At 44.7% G+C, this 27164-nt stretch overlaps 1 protein-coding gene and 1 long non-coding RNA gene across 2 annotated transcripts in view; one reads left to right on the forward strand and one right to left on the reverse strand.

The window, feature by feature from the left end:
- The window catches only part of LOC102453877 (potassium voltage-gated channel subfamily KQT member 1-like), a 723768-nt gene that overhangs the window by 22658 nt on the left and 673946 nt on the right, over positions 1-27164 (reverse strand). The window lies entirely within an intron of this gene.
- Positions 17048-24571, forward strand: LOC102452714 (uncharacterized). Its single transcript, XR_331506.4, has 3 exons — positions 17048-17422; positions 19893-19949; positions 24178-24571. It is a non-coding gene; the product is annotated as an uncharacterized LOC102452714 (long non-coding RNA).

A 27164-nucleotide genomic window follows, 5' to 3' on the forward strand; every position in this document is an offset into this window, starting at 1 on the left:
CCTCCATGAGTCTATCTAGCTCTTTTTGGAACCATGTTAAAGTTCTAGTGACTTAGTATGCTGCTCTGCCATGGCTAGAATGGGGAATCAGTGAGCTCCATCATTGCACTGCTGGCATGGAAGGGTACGTCTAGACTACACCTCTCTGTCGACAGAGAGGTGTAGATTAGGCATGTCAAAATTGCTAATGAAGCAGGGATTTAAATATCCCGTGCTTCATTAGCATAAAGATGGCCACTGCTTTTTTTCGAAATGGAGCTTTTACGAAAAAAAGGCAGTCAGACATGGATCTGTCAAAAATAAACCCTTTTTCAACAGATCCTGTGAACCTCATTTTTTGAGGCATACAGGATCTGTCGAAAAAGAATTTATTTTTGACAGATCCGCATCTAGACTGCCATTTTTTCCCAAAAAAGCTCCGTTTTGAAAAAAAGTGGTGGCCATATTTATGCTAATGAAATGCGGGATATTTAAATCCCTGTTTCATTAGCAATTTTGACATGCTGGATTTGCATCCCTCTGTTGACAGAGGGATGCAGTCTAGACGTAGCTGCAGTGTACCTGGCCCTGTGCAAGCATGAGGGAAGGGGACAAGGTATCTTGCACCGACTGGCTCTATTGTTGGTTTAGGACAGGTGAGTCACAGGACTCTACATCACCATACTTCCCCCTGCAAAGCTGGGGAGACCCACACAAGACACCTCTCACTTTCCTTGCTCCCCAGCCCCCAAGATCAGAAACACACTTTTCAGTGGCTTGAACTAGACCTGTAAACCTGTTTTACCAACATACAGTGACAATTCTCTTCCGTATCTTGACATAGGCTGTGCAATGATTATCATGCCCCAATAACATAAATGGCATTGGGCACACTGACACCCAAAGGGTCCACAGGGAACTCTGGAGCCACTGCTGGTCATGCCAGGTGTGCAGGACAATGTGATCACAGCACTCACAAGTCCTGTTCCAGAACTGCTGGCAGGCAGAGTGGGACTCCACAGCTATTAAATCCTGCCTCAGTTGTCTCTAGGGATGTTAAGTAGTGATTAATTTGCTAGTTGAGTATTTCCATCGACCACTCAGTTAGTCGATAGGCACTTCCGCGTTCTGCCTTTGAAACGTATAAGAGCCTCAGCAGGGGCTCTTGTGCATTTCAGAGTTGAAACACCATGTGGAGCCCAGGGCCAGCCGGAAGTCCCGCTGACTCCAGGCTCCAGGCAGGCGCTTCCACTCTGAAATGCACAAAAGCCCCCGCTGGGGACTCTTGTACATTTCAAAGCTGGTACACCACACAGAGCCTGAGGCCAGCAGGAACTCCCCAGGTGACCCCGGGTTCCGTGCAGTGCTGCCTCTTTGAAATGCCAGGTGGAGCCTGGGATCAGTGTGGGACTACTGATGCCGGGATCCCCGTGGCATTCAAAGCAGCAGTGCCGCATGGAGCAGCTAACCCCGGGCTCTGTGTGGTGCTTTTGCTTTTAAGTACCCATCTCTTCTTGCCCCCCCTTGCTGCCTCTGTAATAGAGGCAGCAACGGGAGGAGGGGGAGCAACTAGTCAACTATCCTGTCGACCAGTCCTTTATATCCCTAGTTGTCTCCTACTTTGAAGTAGGAATAAGAGATCCTCCGGAAAAGGGCTTTATTCCGGAGGATCGGGCCAGTCTAGACGCTTTTTTTCCGGCTTTTCCCCAAGCCAGAAAAAAAGCGGCGGACATGTTTATTTAAATCCGCAGGGGATATTTAAATCCCCTGTGGATTTCCCTATTCCCACTTTCAAAATTAGCATGCCCCTTCCGAAAAAGGGGCCAGTGTAGACGTAGCCAGTGAAAAAAGAACAACTTCCTTTTGCAAACTCATCCTGGTATTATTCCTTCATTTGCATTTCTGGCCCTTGCAAAGGCAAGGAACCCAGGCCAGATGTGTGTCGTCCTTTAAAGATTTTGGCAGTTAAGGCTCCCATCATCTGAAATCGATTCCACTCACTCATAGACATGTGGAAAGCTAAGTTGTGATGGGAACTCCTTTGGTATGGAAAGCAACGTGAGGCAGAAACTGGGAGATTCCTTTTCTTTTGCAGGTGCTAGCGACTCGTGAAATATGAGGTTGCCGGATGGATTGGGGGGAATTGCCCTATGGTTCACTTGCAGCTTAGTCTAATTATTCCAGCAAACTTGATCTCATTAATACTGTTGCTGAATCATGTAATGGTTTTAGAGAACATATGTTTTCTTTTCAAGTAGTTAGATTGTCAGATCTAAAGATGGGATTTGATGTCTGTTGCGATCAGATGACTTGCTTTCAATTCCTGTTCATTTTTGTTTTGAATGGATCTTGTGGACTTCATAAAATATTTTCTGGTGGGAAAATGCTCCGCAATCATGACTCAGATTCTCTTAAACATCTATAATCACTTCCTTGAAACAATCATTCATGGGATAATTCTTTAACCATTTGCTACTAACAATGGGCATTATGAATCAACTGCCTGGCCTCACAGTGGTGACAGCTGAGAAGTGCAGTGTTTTCTGACAGATCCTGCAAGCTCCTTCATTGAAGGAAGCAATCGATTATAAAGAATGCCGCGGGGAGCAGATTCTAAAAATGAAAGCACCAGACCTATTTTTCTCGAAGCCCTCCAGAGAGAGTTCTTGAGAACCCAACACAATATCAAAAAGGTCAACTAGAAAAGAAAAAAACTGTCTGTTCCTGGCAACACATCAAAACATTTCCCACAAGTTTATAGTTGTCTGTGTTCAACTGATCATCAAAGAAAAGAGCATGGGAGAGGTTTTTTCCCTCTTCTTACTGGCAAGAGGTGTTATTAACTCTGAAAACATTGGTATTTTCCAGCATGCCAGCCAACATTAATGTTTAGGACACGTAAAGCATTCATTTCTTAAAGTATGGACCATTTAATTTGCTAATTTGTGTACAAACGGGCATTTGCGGGTGCAAAACATTCAGATGCATGTGCAGTATGGGCAGTTGATTGGGGATATGGAAGCACCAATTCAGCACACATTTTGTATAGATTGTGCACAAGAATGGCTGTGAATGTGCCCCAATGTGCATATGGTGTGTGCAAAATGCAGCTACCTATTTTTAAAAATGAATTTCCTAATCCAGTATATTACCCTCATCATAGTTGGATCCAAGTCCTTAACAATCATAGAATCATGGAATTCTAGGGCTGAAAGAGACCTCAGGAGGTCATCGAGTTGAACCCCCTGCCCAAAGCAGCACCAATCCCAACTAAATCAACCCAGCCAGGGCTCTGTCAAGCCAGGACTTAAAAATCTCTAGGGATGGAGATTCCACCACCTTCCTAGGTAACCCATTCCAGTGCTTCACCACCCTCCTAGGGAAATAGTTTTTCCTAATATTCAACCTAGACCTCTTCCACTGTAACTTGAGACATTGCTCCTTGTTCCACCATCCATCGCTACTAAGAACAGCCTCTCTGGAACACATCCTCTTCGGAACCTCCCTTCAGGAAGTTGAAGGCTGCTATCAAATCCTCCCTCACTCTTCTCTTCTGTAGACTAAACAGACCCAACTCCCTCAGCCTCTCCTTGTACGTCATGCGCTCCAGCCCCCTAATGATTTCGGTTGCCTTCCATTGGACCCTCTCAAATGTATCCACATCCTTTCTCTAGTGGGAGGCCCAGAACTCCAGATGTGGCCTCATCAGTGCCGAATAAAGGGGAATAATCACTTCTCTAGATCTGCTGGAAGTGCTCCTCCTAATGCACCCTAATATGCCATTAGTCTTTTAGGCTACTAGGGCACACTGTTGACTCACGTCCAGCTTCTCAACCACTGTAATCCCCAGGTCCTTTTCTGCTGAACTGCTGCTTAGCCAGTCACTAATGGTTTTCTTTCTCACAATAACCCTGTAGGTAGAGAAACATTATCCCTATTCCACAGATGAGGAACTGAGGGAGAGAAAGTGAGTGACTTGCCTAATGTCACACCATTAGCATGTGGCTGAGCTGAGAACTGAGCCCAGAACTCATTCTTCATTATTATTATTAACAATTTATACTATGGTTCTGTACAAACATGGGACAAAAAGATAGGTCTTGCCCCAGCTCTTCTTGCATGAGATCATTCTCCCTACCTGTCATGGGGTTATTCATATGCTTTATGAAAATATATTTATGAATATGACAGCACTGGAATATGCTTTCTGCAAAACACTACAGGTGAGGTATCACTGGAAAAGTTATAATTTACTGAATATGATTTTACCATTTGTATGCATGTATCATTTCTATAACTGAAATTAGGAATATTGACAGTAGATTTATAATCAATGTTGGGAAAAGCCTATTACTAGCCCATCAGGAATAACAATGAAGAAGCCAGACATAAAGCTAATGTCTCATTAGCAAGAGACGATTGAGTGGGAGAAAACTGTCTTCATGCTACATTGCTACTGACACATGGACTCTGGGTACTATCAAGGCATGTGGCCATGTCACCTGATGCCGGAACCCATCTTGAATTTTGTACTTTTCCAAAGGGGGATGTGGGAATCAAAGGTTTCCTGCCTTAGAGAAGTTCTGTACAAGGCTGGGGAAGTAAACAATGAAGGCCTTTAGCTGGCTTTACAAACTGCCTTGAAAACACCTGGAAACAAAATGACAGGAGAGAAAACAAAGCCCCGAGAAGGAAATTACCTAAAATGAGAACTAGGGTGAGAAATCATTATTGGTAGCAAGATTCTTTTCTGTTCCATGCATCTGACAAAGTGGGTTTTACCCACAAAACCTTATGCCCAAATCAATATGTTAGTCTTTAAGGTGCCACAGGACTCCTAGTTGTTTTTGAAAGTTCTTTCGTGCATTAAGCTTAGCTTGCATGTTCTTTTTGTTTTGTTTTGTAACCTACATTGTTCTGCCTGCTGGCTCTCATGACCACTTAAATCCTACATTTTCTACTTAACAAAATCACTTTTTTATATTAATAAACCCAGTGTGAGATGCAAGCAGCTGTGCATCTCTCTCTTTACATAAGAAAAAGGGCAATTTATGAACTTACCCTGAATAAGCTTTATGCAGAGTAGGACAGATTTATCTGGGGTTGGGGGCAGTACACCTGGGTACTGAGGCAAGTACCTGTGGGTATGTCTACACTACAAAGTTAATTCGAAATAACAGCTGTTATTTCAAATTAATTTTAATACATGCAAACTGCTATTTCAAAATTAATTCGAAATAGAGGAGTGCTTAACTTGAATTTGGTAAACCTCATTCTACGAGGAGTAACGCCAAATTCGAAATAGCTATTTTGAATTAAGTGCTGTGTAGATACTTAATTCGCAATTGTGAGCCTCCAACCCTTCCCAGGGAGTCCTGGTAGCCACTCTGAGCACAACCAGGAAAACTCCTCTCCTCTCCCCCAGCCCCAGAGACATTAAAGGGGTAGACCCTGGCCACAGTGCCTGTGCCAGCTCCAAGCCTGCCAGCCCACAGCCAGGAGTGGCCACCGGGGTCCCTGACCCAGTGGCCCCTAAACATGAGCCAGCAAGCCACTGGCAGCCAGCCCTCCACCACTCCCCGGGACCAGTCTGCCAGCTCCCAGGAGCTTGACAGGGGCTGGAGAAGGCGGGCGCCTGCCTGGTCCAGGATGGAGATCATGGACCTTATTCAGGTTTGGGGGGGATGCCCCCAACGTCCATGATCTCCGCACTAGATGGAGGAATGCAGCTGTCTATGGCAGGATAGCTGCCAGCCTGGCCACCAAAGGCCACATGCAAACCCAGGAGCAGGTTTGCATGAAAATCAAGTTGGTCTGGTGAGAACCCCAACCCTGGGCCAAGAGCTTCTCCTCCCCCTTCTTCCCCTTGCTTCCCCCTTCCAGCTCCCTCCTCCCAGGTTTCCCCCTCCCCCTCCCACCCTCTCTCTTCGCCTCACCCAGTCTCCTTTTCCCAGTCTCCCCAGAGGTTCACCCCCCCCCAATTTTGTTCAATAAACCCAGTTTCTATTTTTGAACATACGTGTCTTTTGTTTTACATCAGGAAGAGGGGTAAGTTGAAGGACGTGAGGAAGGAATGGGGCACGAGCCCCCGGTGGGGAGGACCGGGGTGGCTCTGAGGGCTCCCCGGGGTGGACGCTCTCCCACAGGGCCTCCTGGATCCTGACAGCCCCCTGATGGACTCCCCCAGATGGCAGCCTGCAGCAAGTGCAGCTGGGCTGATGGCAACGACCCCACGAGATGCACCGGCGTGCCCAGGGGCAGCTCTAACTCCATGTGGCCAAGTGCTGTGGTGTCCCGAGTGCAGGCACTCAGGACACTCCAAGACAGGACTGCTTTGCTGTCCCTCATCGAGGTAGACAAGCAAGCAGGGAACCCTGAGAACTGTCTGTCCGGGGTTTGGGTAGGGTCCCTTTAAGCCTAGAACTCAGTTAGCCTCAGGCAGCAGCCCCACACACTAAGTCCTAACCTGATACTCTGCCGGCACTGGTTCTGGCCAGCCTTAACTTCAGTTAAGTGAAATAGATTTTGCGTGTAGATGTGTTACTTTGAATTAGCTTAATTTGAATTAACTATTTTGAATTAAGTTAACTCAAATTAACACTGTTAAGTGTAGACACACCCTGTGACTGAGCCCTTGCAGAGTTGATCTCAGTGTCTGTATTACTCTCCTGTGGGCTGTGACCTCATCTCGGTGCCATTGCTAGAGGAGGCCGGAGCGGGAGAGGGTGGTTGGGTCAGGCTGAGGGGGAGAGGGTGGTTGGGTGCCCCAGAGGGCAGGAAAGTGAGCTCAGTGGCTTTTCCAGCACATCAAGTGAGAGGCCCAAGTGGGTCTCTGGGACTGAACCCATCACACAACCCTGTATGAGAATGTCTCCGCAGCAAGAGGTAGCCCACGAGAGGAAGCCTCAGAGCTCAGGTCCACAGATTTGGGCTTGCTGGTCTCAGACTACTGTGCTAAAAAATACTGGCGAGGACATTGCTGTGGGGGCTTTGAAGTTTCAGGCCCCTCTTCCACCTGGCTTCCATGCCTGAGGCACAATGTCAACACAGCTGTTTTCAGTGCAATAGCCTTAGCCCCGTGAACTCAAGCTCTGTTGACCCGAGCTCCGAGACTTGCTGCTGCTCAGTATCTGGATGTACCATCAGTGTCTTTGTATGGCTGCAGTACCCACAGCTTCGAAAATGCCCATGGACAGGTATGAACTCATAAAGGTTTTACTAGTATAGTTATATCAGCTAACCTCCGAGTGCAGATGTAGCTTGTGCCTGTGTAGCTTATACCAGTATGGCACATGTGATAAACTACAATGGCAAAAACAAAACAAAACAAAACCCCAAAGCAGCAACAAAATATTTACACAGCTAATACTGCATCAACACTAGGGCTTTTGTCAGTGCAGAAATGTTGTCTAAAATTCACCCCCCTGACACCCACTGGTGTACTGCATATTAGAACGCACTGGCAAGAAGCAGGAGCTATAATCTGGACCAAGTAGAGAAGTAAAAACATTACATGTTCCAACCTCCCTTTCCCCTGCCCCCATCCCAGCACTGTTGGCGGGCCAGTGACAAAGAACTGATTGACAAGAAGAACCCAACCGACAGCTGCACAGGAGTTGTTCTATAAGGAAACCTCTTTTGCTCCCAGTTCCAGCTGGGGAGTCAGCAGTCAGTGACAAATGTAACATCTCTACAACCCTGCACAGTTCCTTCAGACAGAAATGCATACACACAGGGCTGGGCTAAGAATGTAGGCTGTGTGCAGTGGACTGACATAGACTAGTAGAGAAAAATCAAGGGTGGAAAAGAAATCAGAACAAAGGAGGAAGGAGCTGTTTCTTTTGGCTTAGATAACTAAAGGGTGTGGCTGTGAAACCAATAGTCAGGTATGGGGCAATGCAAAAAACCCTTCAAAACCAGACTTCAGCATGAAACTGCAGAACTGGAATGCACAAGCAAACTTGACACTATCAGACTAGGTCTGGAGAGAGACTGAGAATGGCTCGCTCACTACAGAAAGTCATTTTCCTTCTTTTGGTATTCACACCTCCTCCTCAACTTTTGAGTGTGGGCCACATTTATCCTGACTGCACTGACCTCATTAGCACTGGTTCTCCACATAGTGTAATACACCCATCTTTGCCTGCATACACATCCCTGACAAACTGAAATTTCTACTTCATGCACCTGACAAAGTGGGTTCTTTAAGATGCCATAGGATTCCTCATTGTTTTTACTAATATAGACATGCTAAGCAAAGACCATTAAGGGTATCTCAGAAACTGGATGGTTTACGGATAAGGACTATATAACTATGAGATATAAATGACTTTGTTGTTCCTATAGGAGATGCTGAGAATCCCAACAAGGACACGTTTTTAGGTCACCTGAGGCTGGGACCCATCTTGGTCCTTGCACTTTTCCACTGAAGGTGAGAAAAAGTTTAAACTGAACACAGAGGACTCCTGGGTAAAATCCATATAAAGGTGGGAAACAAAACAACAGGAGTGGCTGCCAGGTGCCAGGACACTCTTGCTTACCACCCAAGAGGTTTTCTGGAAACAGCTAAGACTGAATAGGATCAAGCCCAGTCTGTGAAAGAAGCTTATCAGAATTACTGAGGTTGAGATATTCCATGTAACCAGTTTCTTAGTGCTTTAGGCTTAACTGGCATGTTTTGTTTTACTTTGCTTAATTACTTACCTTTGTTCGATGTACTATCATTTATAACCACTTACATCCAACTTTTTTAAACTTAATAAAATCATTTTTGTTTATTAATAAACTTGGGGTGGGGAGGAGGTGCAAGCAGCTGTGCAGCTCTCTCCTTACATAAGAAAGAGGGCCGATAATATGAGCTTGCCCTTTATAAAACTTTGGACAGAATAAGCCAGATTGATCTGGGGTTCAGAGTCCCATTACAGCTGTGCACCTGAGAGCTGTGGCAAGTTCTGTTAACTGTGTCTCGCCAATGCTAAGCTGATCTCAGCATCTGTATTACACACCTATCCGCTGTGACCCCATCTATGTGTCGGTGCTGGAGGAGGCTGGCAGGCCTGGCTCAATAAGCTGGACTAAAGGGAGTGCCCAGGAAGCTAGGAAGGCTGGCTCAGTGGTATTTCAGCATATCAAATGACAGTCACAAGAGGATCTCTGTGACCAAACCCATCAAATATCTTCTTGACTTTGCTTTCTCTAATATAAAATATGTGGCAACAGGTCTGGCTATATAACAACAAAACACTACCACAACAAAACACTCCAGTGCACATGCTTCTCTCTCTGAGGAGAGGCTGAGAGAGCAAACAATGTGACAGATACTGGACAAGTAGCTTAACTTAACTGCTGGATGGTGCTCAGAACTAAAGTAATGAGCCTGGTTCAACAGCTTATATAGAACAGAACCCAGCACAGAACAAAATAAGGCTGGGGTTTTAAGAAAAAGAGCACACATCAAATGAAACTCATGGTACAATTTTGAAAATGGGCAACACTGAATGTCTTCATTGAATTTTCAACTGTATGTTTTAGAACTCGGCTACTACAGCACCTGCATTATCTCAAGGGCAAATGGTTCTTTTATCTCTTGCAATCTGATTGCTGCCATTTTACAGCAGCAGGAAAAAGCCCGCAGGCTGCTGAGACAGGAGTCAAAGTTTGGTAGGAAATCTACCTGAGGATGGGGTCAGAACAGATGGAAATGTGCCAGCAGAGGCAACGTGCTTCAAAGTCGCAAAGCCCTGAACAGGCAGTGTTCCAAAATTCTGAAAGTGGGGGAAGAACCTCGCGTGAAGCACCTGCCCATGAAGAAATATGACAAAGGGGTATGATTGGCTGCAGTGCTGGAGGGCTCCATATGAAATTCAGGACACCAGGCTCATTGCTGTCAGCATAGAGCTTTGTGCGCAGCATACCTACACCTCAGAAATGGAAGATGCAAAGTGCATGGTACTCTTCGGCCGTGTCTATACTGCATTCCTTTTTTTAAGCGGAATAAGGGATCTTTCGGAAAAGGCTTTATTTTCCAAAAGATCCCCGTCTAGACTGGCGCTTTTTTCCAGCAAAGCTCTGAGCCGGAAAAAAACGGCAGACATGTTTATGCAAATGAAGCGGGGGGGATTTAAATCCCTGCTTCATTTGCAATTGCGATGTGTCTAATTTGCATCCCTTTTACGGAAAAGGGATGCAGTCTAGACACAGCCTTCCAGAAAAACTTCTTCTGCAAGAAGCTTGCAGGCTAGACGTAGCCTTGGTCAGGAGCACGATTCTTTTTTAGTTGCTTTTGCCAACTCCTTCTTTCCCGATTGTTCCTTTCCACTGGGCTGAGTCTCGTCCAACATGTGCACTGAAATCCCGCAGAAGAATGATTGTATCTTCTTTAGGCAACAGTGACCACCCTGTTCTTGTCAGATAAAAGGATTGAAATCAATGGCATGGAGACCCTGATGATTGGAGATTCTATCTGCTGCAGCCTTCATTCACCTTCACAGCCGCTGTAATATTACACAACAGTTTCACCTCCACTGTGCAGTTATCCTCCATCTGTTCTGCCGTTGAGGACTTCTTGGATCACACTTTGTCTGGAACCTCGCCCTTGACTGTTCTGCCATGGGTGACCCTAAGGAATACATGACTCCAGGCAGCGTTGCTATCGGGGGTCATTGGAACATGCAAGCCTCTCCACCACTACAAGGTTGTGGAGAAACCCATGGAAACATAAAACTAATAGCACTATAGTGACACTGCTGCACTGTTATAGAGAAGAAAATTGCACTGCTATAGTGTAGAACAGTGTTTCTCAACCAGTGGTACAAGTATCCTTTGGGGTACTTGAGAGAAGTCTGGGGGGTACATTAACACAACTGAAATTTGGAGAAAACAGAATTTTTGTTTCAAGTTTTATAGCACTTTATGATTTTTGTACTTTTTACACCCAAAAATTCCATCGCCCACCCAGCTATGATTAAGTTGTTTAAACAAATGTGTTGCAATGGTAGAAAAAAATTGTGCGTGTCTGAAAACTGTAGGTGCTGGGGGTACTTATGACTTTTTTTTAAAGGGGAACTTTATAAAAAAAGGTTGAGAAATACTGGTATAGAAAACAATAGAAGGGTTCCCCCCCCCAGTACTGTTAATCCGCCTCAATTAGGTCAACAGAAGAATTTTGCCATCAATTTAACACTATCTACATCAGGGTGAGGTCAGTTTGACTACAGCGCTTAGTGGTGTGAATTTTTTCATTATCCTGAGCAATGTGGATAATTTGATCTAAATTGAAGTGTAGACCAGGTCTATGAGTCTGATGCAAAGTTCACTAAAATTAGGCCATAATTGCTCAGCACCACTGTCTCTTAAAGAAAATAATCTCATTATTTTTTATTCTGTTGTTGGTTTCTTTTCTTATACACAGAATTCCAAATGCTATGAAATACCAGTTCATTTGTCAATTACACAGATTTATGTTTTTAGATCTTTATGTACAGGAAACCAAATAATTTTACTGAAAACCATATACAGATTTGCTAAAAATAGCAGAAAACCAATTTTTCCAAAAAACATCATTCACAAAAATGTTCATGAGAAATTTACAAAAGAATTTTAAAAACATTCCCATAAAGAACATTTGCCATTTTTGAACAGGTGTACTACATAGACAAGTAAAGAATACATTACAGGTAACTGTGCAGTAAATCACACCCTGATATTGCAAGGTGTGCATTTATCCACTTCCCAGGGGGCAGGAAACATTTGGACTTTTCCCACCTGTCTCTCAATGGCACAGAAGTGTGTGGAACAGGCATCCAGTATAGCTGTACACCTTGACCTTGCTCCCATTGAAGAGAATGTTAAACCTTGCACTGACATCAGTGGCAACACATCAGACCATTTGCCTTTAGTTTCTGCTGATGCATTTAATGCTTAAGGCATGTATAGAATTTGTTCCTTTTCATGGTTTCACAAGGCAATCAGCTAGAGTTTTAATATTCCCATTCACCATTAAAGATGCTTTCTGTTTTCATAGCAAAATTTTGATTACAACTTAGACTATGTCTACACTATCACTGACAGTAGTAAAACTTGTATCCTGGGGTGAGTGTGTGAGTATGAAAAAAATCCCTTCTCTGAGTGACATACATTTCGCCAGCATAAGTGGCAGCTTACCCACTGCTCTATTGTTGGGATAGCTCCTCCCACTGACAAAGCTAGGGCTGTTTGTTGAGGTGGTTTTATTATATCGATGGGAGAGTCCTGTCACGTTGGCATAGAGACGCTACTTGAGTGATCTTAACAGCAGCATCGGTATAGCTGTGCCTCTGTAAAGTCACTTGTGTAGATGTGGTCTTAATCCTTTCACCTGCCTGGCATTCCTCATAACATAATGTTTAGGGTTCAATTCCTACTCCATCAGATGAAGATAACTATGGTCACTTCAGCCACTAATCCCACAAGAGAAAAAAAAATAATAAAAAGTATTGAGGCTGATCAGAGCTTTCTACAATGCGTTCACTTTCTGTTCAGCTGCCCTGGTTGCTGGGCTGTCATGTTCAGGTATAGTAGCCTGTTACAGCTGCAAAAGAAAACACTGCAGCTTCTGCTTGTCTTAAAGAGAACTTTCCATGTGGAATGAGTTAATGACTCTCTGACTCCACCCTCCCTCTAATCCACAGAGATGTTTTCTCCTTGCTTGCAAATGTTCTGTGGTGGCCTGTTTATATATACAATGTATAAACTATTTTACAATGAAACAATTTAAAAAAATCGTCTGCAACTGCATAGAAAGCAATGCAAAAGTTGCTAGAGCAGTGCACGCATGCTGGACAGGAATCTCTTTCAGTTCCTCCTTTCTTCATCCTCGTTTAAAAAAAAAGGGGGTTGAAGGCAGTTTTAATTTTGAAAACCAGCTCCCCAGACACCAAACAAAACGGCAGCCTGGCCTAAAGTTGGCACAAAGACAGATGCATATTTTGCTCACTTCTCAGTGCCAATCTGCTATAGCCTTATCCAGAGTGTCAGGCCAAGTTGGCTGTCTGAAATCCAAGTTTAGTGGCCTGAAAATATCCTAGCCCTGCTTTGTTTCATGTGGTAAACAGGTTGGTCAATGTGTTTTTTGAACGCTGTAAAAATTAAAAACAACAACAACAAAAAATCACACTTGGGTGCCATGCTCCACCCCTCCTCTCCCCCGCCTTTCATAGACTTGCAATGTTTCATTATTTTCACTGTAGACACTTAAAGTGAAAAAAATGGTCAAACTTTTTTCTTATTCAGGTCATAATAAGTCTGATCCTCTCAAGCATTGAGTACTCTTGAAAGGCTGAGTTCTGTGGGTGAAGCCAAAAATGAGTGAGTTATGGAACAAATGTTTGTGGAGCGTCTAATCTAGCATTTACAACACTGTTAGCTAGCTGGCAATCACTTAACTTAAGATAAAACAGGGACCCAAAACTTCAGACTATAAAAATCCCAATGGGAGCTAAAGGAGCTTAGCAGGATTGGGTCCAATAGTTTTTCAACAAAAGCTCACTAGGTCTGAAGGGTGGTTTCTTTTTTCAATTTTTTTTCAGGATAGTACATGTGAAAGGAAGAAAAGCAAGCAGTATTAGCAAGAGTTTGTCACCATTTACTATTTATGGAAACTAAATCCCTCTCTGCTATTGAGATAAAAGAGAGAACTCACAACAAACAGCCTTTGTGCAGGCAAATAATTTGGAGTGCAGGATCAGGCCCCACGAATGGAAAACAAATTAAATACACATCGACTCCAAAAGAAGCCAACCCCAGTCAATATTTTAAAGAGGTAAATCCACAAAAATACCAATGATGGAACACTGTTTCTCAAGTAATTAAATCCAAATGAGGACTCATCTCTCCCAGTCTACGACCAGCTATTTCCTCTCAAAGGAAATTGAACTCTGAAAACCTGAAATCTGTCCCGTCCCCCCCCCCCGACAGTTTTCTAGGCAAAGCCAAAGAACCTAGCTTTCTGCAGGGTACAGCTAAACCCCACAGATGTAATTAACAAGTTAGCAAGCTGTTTCCCTCCCTTTCCAACAGACTGCACTGTTCTGAAATGGTTGGAGAATGATAAAGACATCTCCCTGAATGGAAACAAGTACACATTTTGAGATGAAAGGCAGATAAAATTGAAGTTCGAATGCACAGATAAAAAATGTATGTTTGCAGATCCCTCTGTGTTAACAAGAAGCCCACCCCCACTTCCTAGGGAAAAGCTACATATTAGCAATGCAATCAATATTCCATTAAGCTCTATGTTAATAATAATGCTTAGCGCTTCATGTGGCACTTAACATCTGTGAGGTATGGTATAATCAGTGCTTTTTTTAGTTAAAAAAAAAAAGGTGCCATTACTCCAGGGGAAAAATTGTTGAGCTCTGACTGGAGGTGCCAGTACTGCAGTACCATCACAAAAAAAGCAGCGGGTATAATTATTTAAAATCAGCGAATGGTCCTGTCACACCTTAGAGACAAACCAAAAAATATAGATAGTACCATGAGCTTTTCTGTGCACAACCCATTGTGGGTAGTGACATGAAAGCTCATGGTACTATCTATATTTTTTGGTTCATCTCTAAGGTGCGACAGGACCATTGTAATTTTTTAATTACAGACTAACACAGCTATCCCTCTGGAGAGTATAAATACTAACTAACAGGGTAAAAACAACACTTTTGATGTAGTGGGAGGGGATAGTTATGGAGGAAGAGGGGAAAATACTTGCACAGGAGACAAGACTTGGATTCAAATTATATATATGTGCCTCATCGACAACCCTTATCTATAAAACAGAGAAAACCAGTTGTGCAGTTGAATTCAGTTGAGACACTAGTTTTGCTTGGTTTGTTCCAAGTTCATACCTTCTGTATTGACCTGAATCCCCCCCCCTTACATTGTGTATGAAGAGAAAATAGCAAGAAGTCACCAGTGACTAGCTCTGAGGAGAAGTGTTGTGCTTTTATGTAATTTCTTTTCTCCCCTCCAGCCACAAGGAAGGAGAGGGATTGCCTGGGGGCACAGGGGCATTACACAACAGGCAATTTCTATGTCCCTGGCAGCTTTGGACAAAACAACCTCCACCACAAAAGAGCGCTGAAAGTGACTGTACACATCGGGCTCAGGAGTATCCGGAGGGGTTCTGAGTTTGATTGCATTTATCTCCCCTGCCCATTCCTTCCCGCCTGCTTTCCAGAGGCTCGGGTTACACATCCTAGCACCCCCTGCAGACCCTAGCAGGGCAGCTGGGGAAGGGAGTGGGAAGGGAAGTTGAATTCAAGTGGCTCTGGCGGCCCCTCTGCGTGCACAGCTGACAGCACCGCTGGATCCTCCCCATTTATCACAGCCCGAACTGGAGCAGGCAGGGTTAATCCTCCCCACTGCAGGAGTGAGAACTCTCCCTCCCCCACCCCCATCTTGCGCTGTGCTTCTCCCCTCCCCCAACAAGCAAAGAAACTCTCCAGGGGACTGACTTTCCCGGGCTTGGAGCAATGTGCAAGAGGCACTGGGATTTATGGGCTGGCGTGAGCGGGTGCTAGGAAGCCCTGACTTTGCACATGGGTTTTCGGTTGTTAATTCACATCTTTATGAGCGAAGCGGCACATGCAGTTTCGATTGTTCCAATGATGACTTGGGCAAACAAGATGATTGATTGGGGCTTGTGTATCCAAGCCCAGCAACAATACTAAAGGTTAGATTCCCGGCAGGCATTTTGCAGGCGGGGAGATGCCTGGTACAGATTTGCAGCTGGTAACAGGAAACATAGCACCAGGGCATATAAAAAAGGGAAATCAGAAAATGCGTAATTGTGGGATGAAACAACTGACGTTTTTATCTCCCAGGACCGATGATTCATGATGGATTACGCTGTAAGCAGCAACTCACGTGCATTTCGTGCTTCTCTGCCTTTTAGGAAAGAGAGCAGAGGGGAGTAGAAAAGAGAAATGGAAGTAATTTTGCTCACACAATATTGCAAGGGGGAATTGGAGCGATTTAATACACGTGCGATGAGATGATTTGAAAGTAAAGGGAAATCTTTCCACTCTCGCTTTCTGGGCTGGCAGGAGCCCCCAAGCAGCCGGATCAGGTTGGGGCTAAGAGCGGGGAGTGCTTTGTGTCACTCAACAGCAGCTCCTCCAGCTGATTAAGGAGCAGCCCTGATGGATTCCAAAAGGAACACAGTCTGGTCCTCTTCAGCCCGGGGGGTGGTGGCTGGGTCGTGCCTCATTGGTATGTGTAGAGAGAAGAAATAGATATTGTCCTGAGGCAGAACCGTTAGGGCTTTACAGATGGAGGCCAAGGTGCCCTTCCCCCAAACTGAGAGAGCAGTAAAAAATGAAAGCATTCTACTGTCCTGGTGCATGTGATAATAAACACCCCTCTGTTCACAGCCTACACATTACTGGAATAAACTTGGTACAAAATATATCCCGTGAAGTATCCTTTGAAAAGTAACAACTTACTGCTTATATTAGTATACTTAGATGATGTACTTAGATGATGTGTATTAAGAGTTATGAGTGTATGTGGGAATTATGATTAAAGTGTGTTTAAACAAGGCATGTCAGATAGAGTTGGTAAACAGGTCAGTCCCGGGTCTTGAATACAAATGAAGCAGGGCTGACCAGAGAATATGGGATTGCAATTTACACATGCAGTCAATAGACCCATCAAAGTAGCTGGGGTCAGCATGTCTGGACCAGATACACAAAACTATCAAGCAAGCAGGAAAGAGAAGCACGGCTTGCGTTTTACTTTTCAGAAGAATCTATTTCAAAGGTTTATTGGTTTATAAAGTCCGGGTGGGGACCTCAAGTGATAAGCAACTGAATCAATTGACTGCATATACACTATGATTACAGACCCATACGCAGTAGGGTGCAAAGGGTGCAAAAGCACCCCCTATGATCTCCCAAATAAGCACTCCCTCTCCCATGCTCTGGCTGGCTGGGGCTGATTTTCCTGCTTACTTGGGGGAGCATGGAGAGTGCATTAATGCCCTTGTGGTCCACATTTACAAAAATAGCACCCCACCCCTGCATATGGGTCTGGATTATATTATAAAAGTATGTAGAGTGAAGTCTTTTCTGAAAGCTGATGACACATGGGTGATTGATATAATTGTAAAATATAGGTATTAACACAAGAGGAGGAATTAGGAATGCTCACTGATATGTTTTAAAATGTTTGACCAAAGAGACAATTCCTGTCCAGACAGGAAAGGGTGGGAGGATCTAGTTACCTGCCTCCTATTTAAATTAAGCATGGTGGAACCAAAACAATGGAACACCATTTCCATACAAAGGGAAGAGAAGAACAGAATCCTGCCTCATGAAACAAGCTCAATAAGGACAGTAGCTGTAAGAAATATGTTACTTTCACCCCTGCTCCCGACTGAGAGAAAGACCATGGCTAGGAAGAAGAAAGACTGGTGAGAAACTATCTTGAACAAAGCCTGGATCTTGCTAGATTAAGTTTTAAGCTTTCCGAAGCATATTTGGTTTGTTTTTTTAAATTTATAACTCTGTATTCATTCCTTTTATCTGAACTCACAGAATCCTGGTATATTTTGTTTTACCTTAAACCTATTTGTTGCTGTGTACAAAAACATGGGTGCGTTGATCTTATTAAACTGTGAAGTGTTTTTGTGCCTTTTGAGAAACAAATCTTTTTTTCTCTCTCTCTGAGATGTCCACGAGAGGGCTGAACACTTCAGGGCACAGTTCTGAGGTAATTCAGGACTGGGTTGGGGTCACCCATTCAGGACTGGGTTGGTATGAGCCCGAGTGAGGCTGTAGCCAGGCTGCTGGGGTCAAAGTTGCTGGACCAGGCTAGTCTAAAACACAAACACTCAAGCTACGTCTAGACTACCCCCTCTTGCGCAAAAGAATGTGCAAATGAGGCAAAGCCGTGACTATCACCATGCCTCATTTGCATACTTAATAAGCCGTCATTTTGTGCAAAGGGCATTTTGTGTGTAGACGGCTCCTTTTTCCACAACGCCCCCCCCCTCCTGTGCAAGAGCCATTCTTCCTGAAAAAAAGCGGCAGAAGCCCCTTGTGCAAAATGGCAGTTCATTAAGTATGCAAATGAGGCATGGCGATATTCACCACATAGCCTCATTTGCATATTTTCTTGCGCAAGAGGCGCCACTCTAGACGTAACCTTAGGGTATGACCTGAATACTGATAGGCTGATTTTCAGCAGTCCAGAGTGCTGAGAGCCACATAAGGTTACAGGGCAGGCAGTGATACAACACCTTGTTGCTCAGGATTGGCGCTGCTGATCCCTAGAGATCCTCTCCTCAGGAATGTGATTTAATTATATTAACAGACATCAGAGGCCAGCATCAAGTGGACATTCTAATCTATAGGAAGAGGCCTGTGAAGCTCAGAGGTATCATCTCTCAGGATTCCTGTAAATAGGGATTCCTGTAAATGTTCCATTTAGTTTCCTTTGCTCTGTAGTTTCACTTTGAGGTTTCAAGTGAGAACCTCCCAGAGTAATTTGGTCATATTCCTTGAGAGGAAGAGCTCCCAGCCTAAGTGGCAGCTTTGTTGGCTGTCTCAGCAGAGAGGTAAGACAGTGAGTGAGCACGGAGAGCCAACACCCAATAGTTATCCTTTTGAGTCAGATTTAAGGACGCTGGTGGGATGGCACCGGTATTTCCAACCCTAAACATTCAAAAATAATAGCATTAGGCCCCCAGAATCACAGGACTGGCTTAAAAAAACCACGAGTATAAAAAAAAAATACACGTAAGCTTCTTTTTATTTCCCTTCTGGTTTCTGAACCCTACAGGATACACTTGTTCTTGTTTTCAGATTTTTCTTTGCAACTGTGAAGGCTAAACACATGCTTGTTATTTAAAATGAAAGCTGAGATTCTTATGTACTCATGTGTGTCCAGAAGCTGGTGCTTTAAAAATAAATCTTCCACCAAATATAGAACAGCCATTGTTGGCAACACTGTTACTGGAGACACTTCCACTAGCCCTGTGAGTAGGGATGTGAAGGGTTAACTGTTTGACTGGTAAGCAACACCTTTTATGAGTGATGTTACTGGTTCTGGTTAACCAGTGGGTGCTGGAGCAGTTCCCCACCCACCATGGGCAGGGAGCCCACGGGGCCTGCTGTGGACATAGGTGTGCCATCTTAGCCATGGCACGCCCACTCCCTCCGCCTGCTCACCCTTTATTTGGTTAACTGGTTAAACGTTATGTTTAACTGGTTAACTAATTAAATGGGATTTTGTATCCCTACCTGAGAGTCCTGTGCATAAAGGAAGAAGTGAATCCTTCAGCACTGTCTTTTGCCAGCCTTATTCTCAAAAGCTGTGTTCAATCTTGATGTTTACGTCCTGTTTGTACTGTCATTTCAGTTGTATATTGTTTATTTCGCCTGCCTCAAGAAGGGAGCACTTAAATGTCCTTTGAATGGTGCGGTTACTGAAGAACTCTGAACATTCCTTGGGGAGCCTGTGTATCCAAGGAAAAAAATCTCATTCCTGATTGGAACTTAGCAAATGGTAGTCAGGGATCTTATGAAAAGAGAGACCCAATTTGCTGAGCACCTTTTAAGGCAGGGGTGGGGATTGTCAGACCTGGGGGCTGGATGCAGCCCTCACCTTGCCTGGATCCGGCCTCCAAGGCTGTGCTGGTGCTCCAGCCCTCCTGCTGCTCCTCCCTGCCCCGCCCTGCCCTGGGGCTGGAGCACACAAAATCTACTAGGCTGGGTCCCCGAGGCTCTGGGGTGTCAGGGGAATGTGAAGAGTGTTGTCTCCTCAGTCAGGGGTCACAGAGAGGGATATTTTCCTGCTTCACAGTTGTGTGCGGTGCCTATTTTTTTTCTGAGGGTCAGCAGCCCCCGACTCAAGAAAGGTTCTCCACCGCTGTTTTACAGAGTTGAACAGGAGAGCCATGATTCTGGACACAATCAGCTGGACACTGGCAAAAGCAGGTGAGGCAGACAAGAGCTTGGATAGTGATAGAAATGTAGCCGTGTTAGTCTGGGGTAGCTGAAGCAAAATGCAGGACAATGTAGCACTTTAAAGACTAAGTCTTTAAAGAGCTTGGATAGATGATATGGTACTTTGGATTGATGGAAAAGATTATTCATGCTCAGAGATTAAGGGAGGATCGGAGAAAATGAACTACCATGGTTTCAGACTTCCAGTAACAGACACCACATAAGAAGAAAAAACATTTGCCAGATTCCACCTCAAATGTGGCCAAAATTCAGGAATAGGCAAATTGATTCTCATACTCTCAGGTACTGGTCCTGCAGATCAAATTTATGCCAATTTCTTATTGAAGTCAATGGGACTTAGCCTTATTTATGTCTATAGGATGGGCCTAGAGTTTGTATAGCAGTTTAAGAATCATTGAGGTGAAGGTGCTTTATGAATGCATAATTTTATAATAGTTTTTGTTTTGCCTTAGATGTTTGTGCTTATTTCTTTAGATAACTCCTAACTGGACTAGTGTCTCTCTCATTTGCACCATATATTTATGCATCTCATTTCCTGCTTAGTAAATAATGGTCTAATTTTCCAAACTAGCAGCACACAACTGTACACTTAATTTGCATGCACAATAACAGCAATAAAGTGTATCTATTCTGTATTTCACTCAGTGGGGATTTGCATGTGAAATCAACAGTCATTTTGCATGCCAGTTAGATACACAGTTGGTTGCCACTCATTTTAAACATCAGCCCCAATGAGTATCCTGGGCTGCAGCGTCTTGCATTTTTCTGAGTTACTTAGGTGACTGTTTTGATGCATGTCTAATGGAGATTTTTTCAGAAAAAAATGTGATTAAGAAGTACATTAATTATATTTTAAAAGCATGTGCTAAGCCATCTAGATATATCTGAAGATTGCAACACACAGCACATAAGATCACACTCTATTGTAAGACCCTGTATGTCCTTTGGCACCACAGAGGACGATAAAAACACAGGGGCAGCCGTTTTATTCTGACTCTTGCTTCTACAAGTTAGAGCATCAATGTTATTAAGAACAGGTGTCCTTATAGCGGTGGCACACAGTAATTTCACAGTTGTTGTGTGAGATTTATTGGATAATCTTGCAAGGTCTCATGGGAAAACCATTTAGTTTCATCGAGCTGTTAGAGTTTATCTTGTCCCTCTTGTTACACAATTCCAATGAGAAGTTGGGTTTTCTCTGGTTTAATAATTCTAAAAAAATAAACCCAAAGGAAATTAAACCACAAACAACTATATTAAAAAAACAAAGGGTCTGGCTGAAACCCAAGAAAGCAAGGACATTTAAAGATAAAGGAAACTGTCCTTATTTCACCCTCTAGTGCCTGAGAATTGCTGAGATTTCCAAACAGTGTACGTTGCTAAATACCAAACAGCATTTGGGTGTGGTCAGGCCTTTGGAAAGGGCAGAGTCCTTACAGCAAACAAGCTGGACTTTCTCTCCTACCCTTTAATGGTAAAGTTAGGAGGCAGACTGGAATCACAGACCTTTTTGAAATTGGAAGCCCTCACAGCCATGTGGAGGGCTGGAGTAGGACTCCAGCAAGGCCTGGACAAACTAATAAGGCAGGAGTCCTTCTTACAGCATCTCCAATGGGTAGAGAAGGACTCTAAAATGCTGTATTTTCCTTGAACTCATGAATTTATGCTCTGTTCCCTGGCCTGTTGTCTGGAAGAGGAAGCCAAGCAAAGTCAGGGGTGATCTAGATCAGTGGTTCCCAACTGCTGGTCCGCAGACCAGTGCTGATCTGCGAAACACTGGCTGCCGGGCCATGGCACCAGCGAGAGCTGAAGTCAGCTGTTCATGGTGGCTCAGCTCCAGTAGTCATGGTGGCTGATTTTGCCCACCAGCGGTGAGGAGGCGGAGCAGAAAGCACCTCCCTTCCCTCTCTCATCTAGGTAAGACAGCAGCCCAACCAGAGCTCAGCACTCCCCTTGCCTCTACGCAGGGGGGTGCAAGATGTGCTTGGGAAGGTAAGGGGTGCGAAGGAGGAGGGAGCAGGTGTACTGCCAATGGCCGTGCAGTAGTAATGGCCACATTCCCTAGAGAGGGCAGCCTCACTCTGGGGAGTGCAGGGGTGGAGTGGGGGCAAAAGGGTGTTGGTTGAGGGCATGGTGGGATCACAGGGTAAGAGGATTGTAGGGGTCAGAGGTTAAAGGGTCAAAGGGCCTGGGGGATAGGCATGGGGTCAAAGGGTGTTAGGCACTAAGGAGCAAGGGACTGATTTGGGGCTAGGCAGACAGATAACATTTTATTCACATATTTGCATAGTCATTGTTTGCACAATTAATATGAAAATAAAATGTTACCAGTCCGCCAAAAGTTGGTGAATGGGTTTGCCGGTCCATGGCCTAAAAAAGGTTGGGAACCACTGATCTAGATAGTGTTTGGTCCTGCCATGAGTGCCTGGGTCTGGACTTGATGACCTCTCAAAGTTCCTTCCTGTTCTCTGATTCCATGATTCTAAGGATTATTTGACTCACCCCTAATATCATTATCTCATAGACACTAACCTCTGCTCCCCTCCCCCCTCTGTTCTAAATTCTGATTTGTCAATTTTATATGTGTTCACTTTTTTGATTGTATCCCTCTGGTATACAGGCAGTGCCTGGGTTACGTACAAGATAGGGACTGTAGGTTTGTTCTTAAGTTGAATCTGTATGTAAGTCGGAACTGGCGTCCAGATTCAGCCGCTGCTGAAACTGACCAGCGGCTGACTACAGGAAGCCCGAGGCAGAGTTGCTCTGCCCTGGGCTTCCTGGAATCAGCCTCTGATCAGTTTCAACAGGCTGAATCTGGACACCAGTTCCATACAGATTCAACTTAAGAACCCCAGGCGTCCCCAAGTCAGCTGCTGCTGAAACTGATCAGCGGCTGATTCCAGGAAGCCCTGGGCAGAGCAGGACCAACCCAGCAGCACCCAGCTGCTCTGCCCCAGACGTCCTGATTCAGCCGCTGCTGAAACTGACCAGCAGCGGCTGAATCAGGACTCCTGGGGCAGAGCAGCTGGGGTGCTGCCGGGTTGGTCCAGTAGCGCCCAGAGCGGCGCTGCGGGACCAACCAGCAGCGCCCCAGCTGCTCTACCACAGGCGTTCGGAGAAAAGCCTGGTCTGCTGGGGGGGGGGGGGGCGTACTAGCTGCGACCCCCCCCCCCAGCAGACCAGGGAGATGTGGGCGGCGGACCGAGACGCCCCGCAGTTCCGCCGCCTGGGTCCTCTGAGGATGCTGGCAGCGGGACAGTCGCGGCACGTCTGGGCTGTCCGCTGCCCGCGTGCTCTCTGGCTTTGCTCCCCGTCTCCCTGGTCTGCTGGTCTCCAGCAGACCAGGGAGACGCGGAGCAAACCCTGTTCGTAACTGCGGATCCGATGTAAGTCGGATCCGCGTAACTCGGGGACTGCCTGTATATGGTCATGCCAATTTTCTTCCACCATTAGATCTGAGGAAGTGGGTCTGGCCCACGAAAGCTCATCATCTAATAAACCATCTTGTTAGTCTTTAAAGTGCTGCACAGTCCTGTCTTTTGTTTCAGCAAGATCAGACTAACATGGCTACATCTCTATTACTTGACTCCCTACTGAGAATTAAAGATCCACAGTATGAGCTGGTATTCACACGTGGTGGGTGGCAGAGACTTGGAGCCTTGCTCGGTGGCTCCAAACTCAAAGGCTCTTGGGGCCCAATTCTTGTATGCTAGCAACTCAGTCAAATTGCCACTGCACACTACCACATAAAAGAACAAGTAAGGAAACTTTTCGTGGGCTCAAATTGAGGTGCTTATACACAGTAGCTAAAGTTACTATACTCAACACTGTGCACCCATGTGTAAAGATGCAAATTCATGTGCAAGACTGATATTTTGCCAGTGCAGATTATATAGTTATGTTTGCAAATTTGGTCTGTTAGATATATACCCAAAAAAATCAATTGCCTCAGTAGAAGGGGGTGAATGGGAGGAGAGCAGGCAAGACTAGGTAGTCCATATGTTTGGAAATGGGATCTGAATCCTTCCATCTCTAGATTACTGATTCTAATCCAGCCCAGACTGACCATGATTGAAAATTATGGATTGGAGATGAGTCTCTCAGGTGAAAAGCTCATTCCCAGTAGAGGTCCATGTGATAAATGCCTATACAACTGGTACTGACAACCACTTATCAATTTTTTTCGTTTATTTTTCAGAATTACCTCGAAACCAGAACAACAGTGGAATTACATCTGTTTATACCAAGACCGAATTAGGCTCTGGGTGCAAACAATGGACAGAGGAGCCAACTAGTAGGAATTTAAAGAAGGGACACACTCCAAAGTAAATAAACCAGCTTTGCATGCTCATTTGTTAAGCAAATACTTGTCTTGATTAAAATATTTGCTAGTTTTATTATGATAGCTCTTGGCTGCACGGTCTTTGCTCCCAATCCAGATTCAATGACCTTTGCTCCACCAAGATATTACCATGTGGAGCAAGTTTGCCCACACAATTTTTTTTTAAATATTCCAGTTTTGCCATCATCTTCCCAAACAGGAACTGTGTGTCCTATTTTGGCCAAGACAGTCCAGTTTTTAAGCTCTGTCCCCAATATCCCCATGTTTTTGGTAAAACTGGGCATTTGTCCTTTTGCTAGTTCACAAGAGCAAAGAGATGAATGCACAATTTGGCCAAAACTAAAAGGGGAAGGGCAATCCCTAGTGAAGCACGGAGGAATGCGTGTGTGGGGGGGAAGAGGGATGAGTAGCAATACCAGCTCTGTGTGGAAGGGAGGCAGGGCTTGAGCTGACCCCAGGTACAAGTGGGCAGCAGAAGACCTCAGGCCAGCCCTACATAATGGGGCTTGTGCCAGCCTCAAACATGGGGGGAGAAACAGGAGCCTTGGGTCAATCCCATGAGCAGGCAGCCAGGAGGGTTGAGGAACATTTGGGGGATGGGCACTTGGGCTGGCACCTTCCAGTGTCCCAATTCCCTTTTGGGAAAATATGGTCAGCCTGTTCTCAAAGTATATGGAAAAGATGGTCTCTCACTCCTCCCCTCCCTTCCAGTTCAAAATTATTATCGCAGAGCGATATTTGGTGAACTCTTAACACTCTGAACATAGAAGCATTTCTTGTACCCTCCTCCTGATTCTATACAGCCTCACAAAGTGGTGCACACATTCACTGAGAAGTGAAATGAAAAAGTATGTGGTGGCACTGCAATTGCAGACGTGCGTAACTACTGAGAAATATATTGTGCACCTTCCACAACTCCTGCATTCCTGATGGCCACTCTGGTAGGTGCATATGCTTATACAATAAACACATCTTGGTGGGATGGTCACCCACCTAACTGAAATCCTATTAAGAAAATAAGCACCACAAGCATTCTAAAAGGCTCATAAATTCAATGTTCGTTGATTCTACTGCACCATGTTGGCATCTTCTACACTTCACAGATTTTAAAAAAAAAGACGTTAAGGAACAGAACTACAAGATTATTAAAAACTCCCACATATTAAAGACATGCAAATGGACAGAAACACTACATGCTCAAAATATTTTGCTGCTCTTTAATATTTCATACAATTTGCCCTCTATTGCATGCCTGTATCCCACACTTGCATGGAGGTGGACTAGCTGAGCTAACAAGTCTTTTTTCCATGGACCGCAGCTCTGATTCAGCTCACTTTCTTGAATGAACCATAGCTTGCAGCAGTCCTCTGTTCTGGCCTGAGGTCCCAGAGGCTATGTCTACACTGCAGAGCTTTCTCGGGATAGCATGGAACATGTCTGCCTTTGTAAAAAAAAAAAAAAAAAAAAAAAAAAAAAAATTCAGAAAAGCCGACACGCTTTTTCAGCATCCATATAAATAAACCTCATTCCATGAGGTAGAAGGAATGTTCCGAAAGAGGGTTTTTTCCTGACATTTGACCCTGTGTAGATGGGCCAAATGTCGGAAAAGCCTCTTTTGGAAGAAAAGCGGAAAAAGATTCAGGCTGCCCCTGACTTGCGACGCAATTGGCTCCAGGGATAGCATCGTAATTCGAGGGCGTTGTAACTTGAGCCTGCATTTACGACAGGCGTCATGCCATCATAAATGCAGGGATAAGGACATAAATCGGGGGATTTCAGCCCCTTCTGTACTTACAGAAAAGTTCGTGGGGGTCGTAAATCAGACCATCGTAAAACGGGGGGGCTCCTATACTCAAATTGTGGTTCTCAATTTGCATATCTTTTTCCAACTTTTCTTTGTAGTGTAGACATAGCCAGAGATATAACTCTGTCTGCATCAGATTCTCCTAAATTAAGTGTTATTCTCTGATTCAAGAAGGTGATTTAAGCAGAAAGAATGTAACAAAATGAACAAAAAGGGCTGGGATCACCATAATCACATCTCTATTTTCTGTTTTCTAACATTTTCCATTCTGTAGACCTGTTATCTCTGCTCCACAGTTAAGTAGCACAGTATATGTGCTGCTGGCTACAGTGGCACCCCTGGGAGTAAAAAGCCATATGACCGCACCCCACCTTCCTCATGGGAGGTGTCTGTGCTCCTGTGACTCTTCTCCCCATTAGTATCTGCTTTGGGTCCTTTGGAGAGTAACATAATTTCTGCAGCTTTTTGTGCTAGTTATTTTGTACATGAGAGAATTTTACCCTCTCAGCTCTCACGTATGCTTTTAACATAACACATGCCCAAAACCAGAATTCTCGCTAGTGGATCACACCACCATGGGGACTGGCCTTTATCTGGCTAACCATCATGTCACATCTGTACAGCTGCAATGGCAGAATACACTGTAAGTCCTGGTACAATTAGCCCTTCCACTGAAATCCCACAATCTCCTGCCCATCCTTCATTCTCTCCTTTGACAGGTCAGGGCCCTGGCTCTATCACCAAAGTGCAAAGAGATGCACATGCCCACCATAGGCTCTGCAGGCATGATTTACCAGTGAGCAGATGCAACATTTCTCTAGTATATGATCCGAGAGGTGCTGGGTGTGGAGAGGATGCTTTGTTTGCATCTGAAAGCTTAGTGTGGACACACTGCCCCCTGCAGGTGGCACTGGTTCAGTCCCCCCCAGATACCTGCTGCAATTCTCCAGTGCAGGTGCAACCTAAACATTAGGCACTCACCCAGGATCCGACAGCATGGTGAAGTAGGCGGTTTTGTACTTTGCATGTCTACAAAGCC

This window comes from Pelodiscus sinensis, chromosome 1 (genome assembly GCF_049634645.1).
Source record: "Pelodiscus sinensis isolate JC-2024 chromosome 1, ASM4963464v1, whole genome shotgun sequence".
Taxonomy (NCBI): Eukaryota; Metazoa; Chordata; order Testudines; family Trionychidae; genus Pelodiscus; species Pelodiscus sinensis.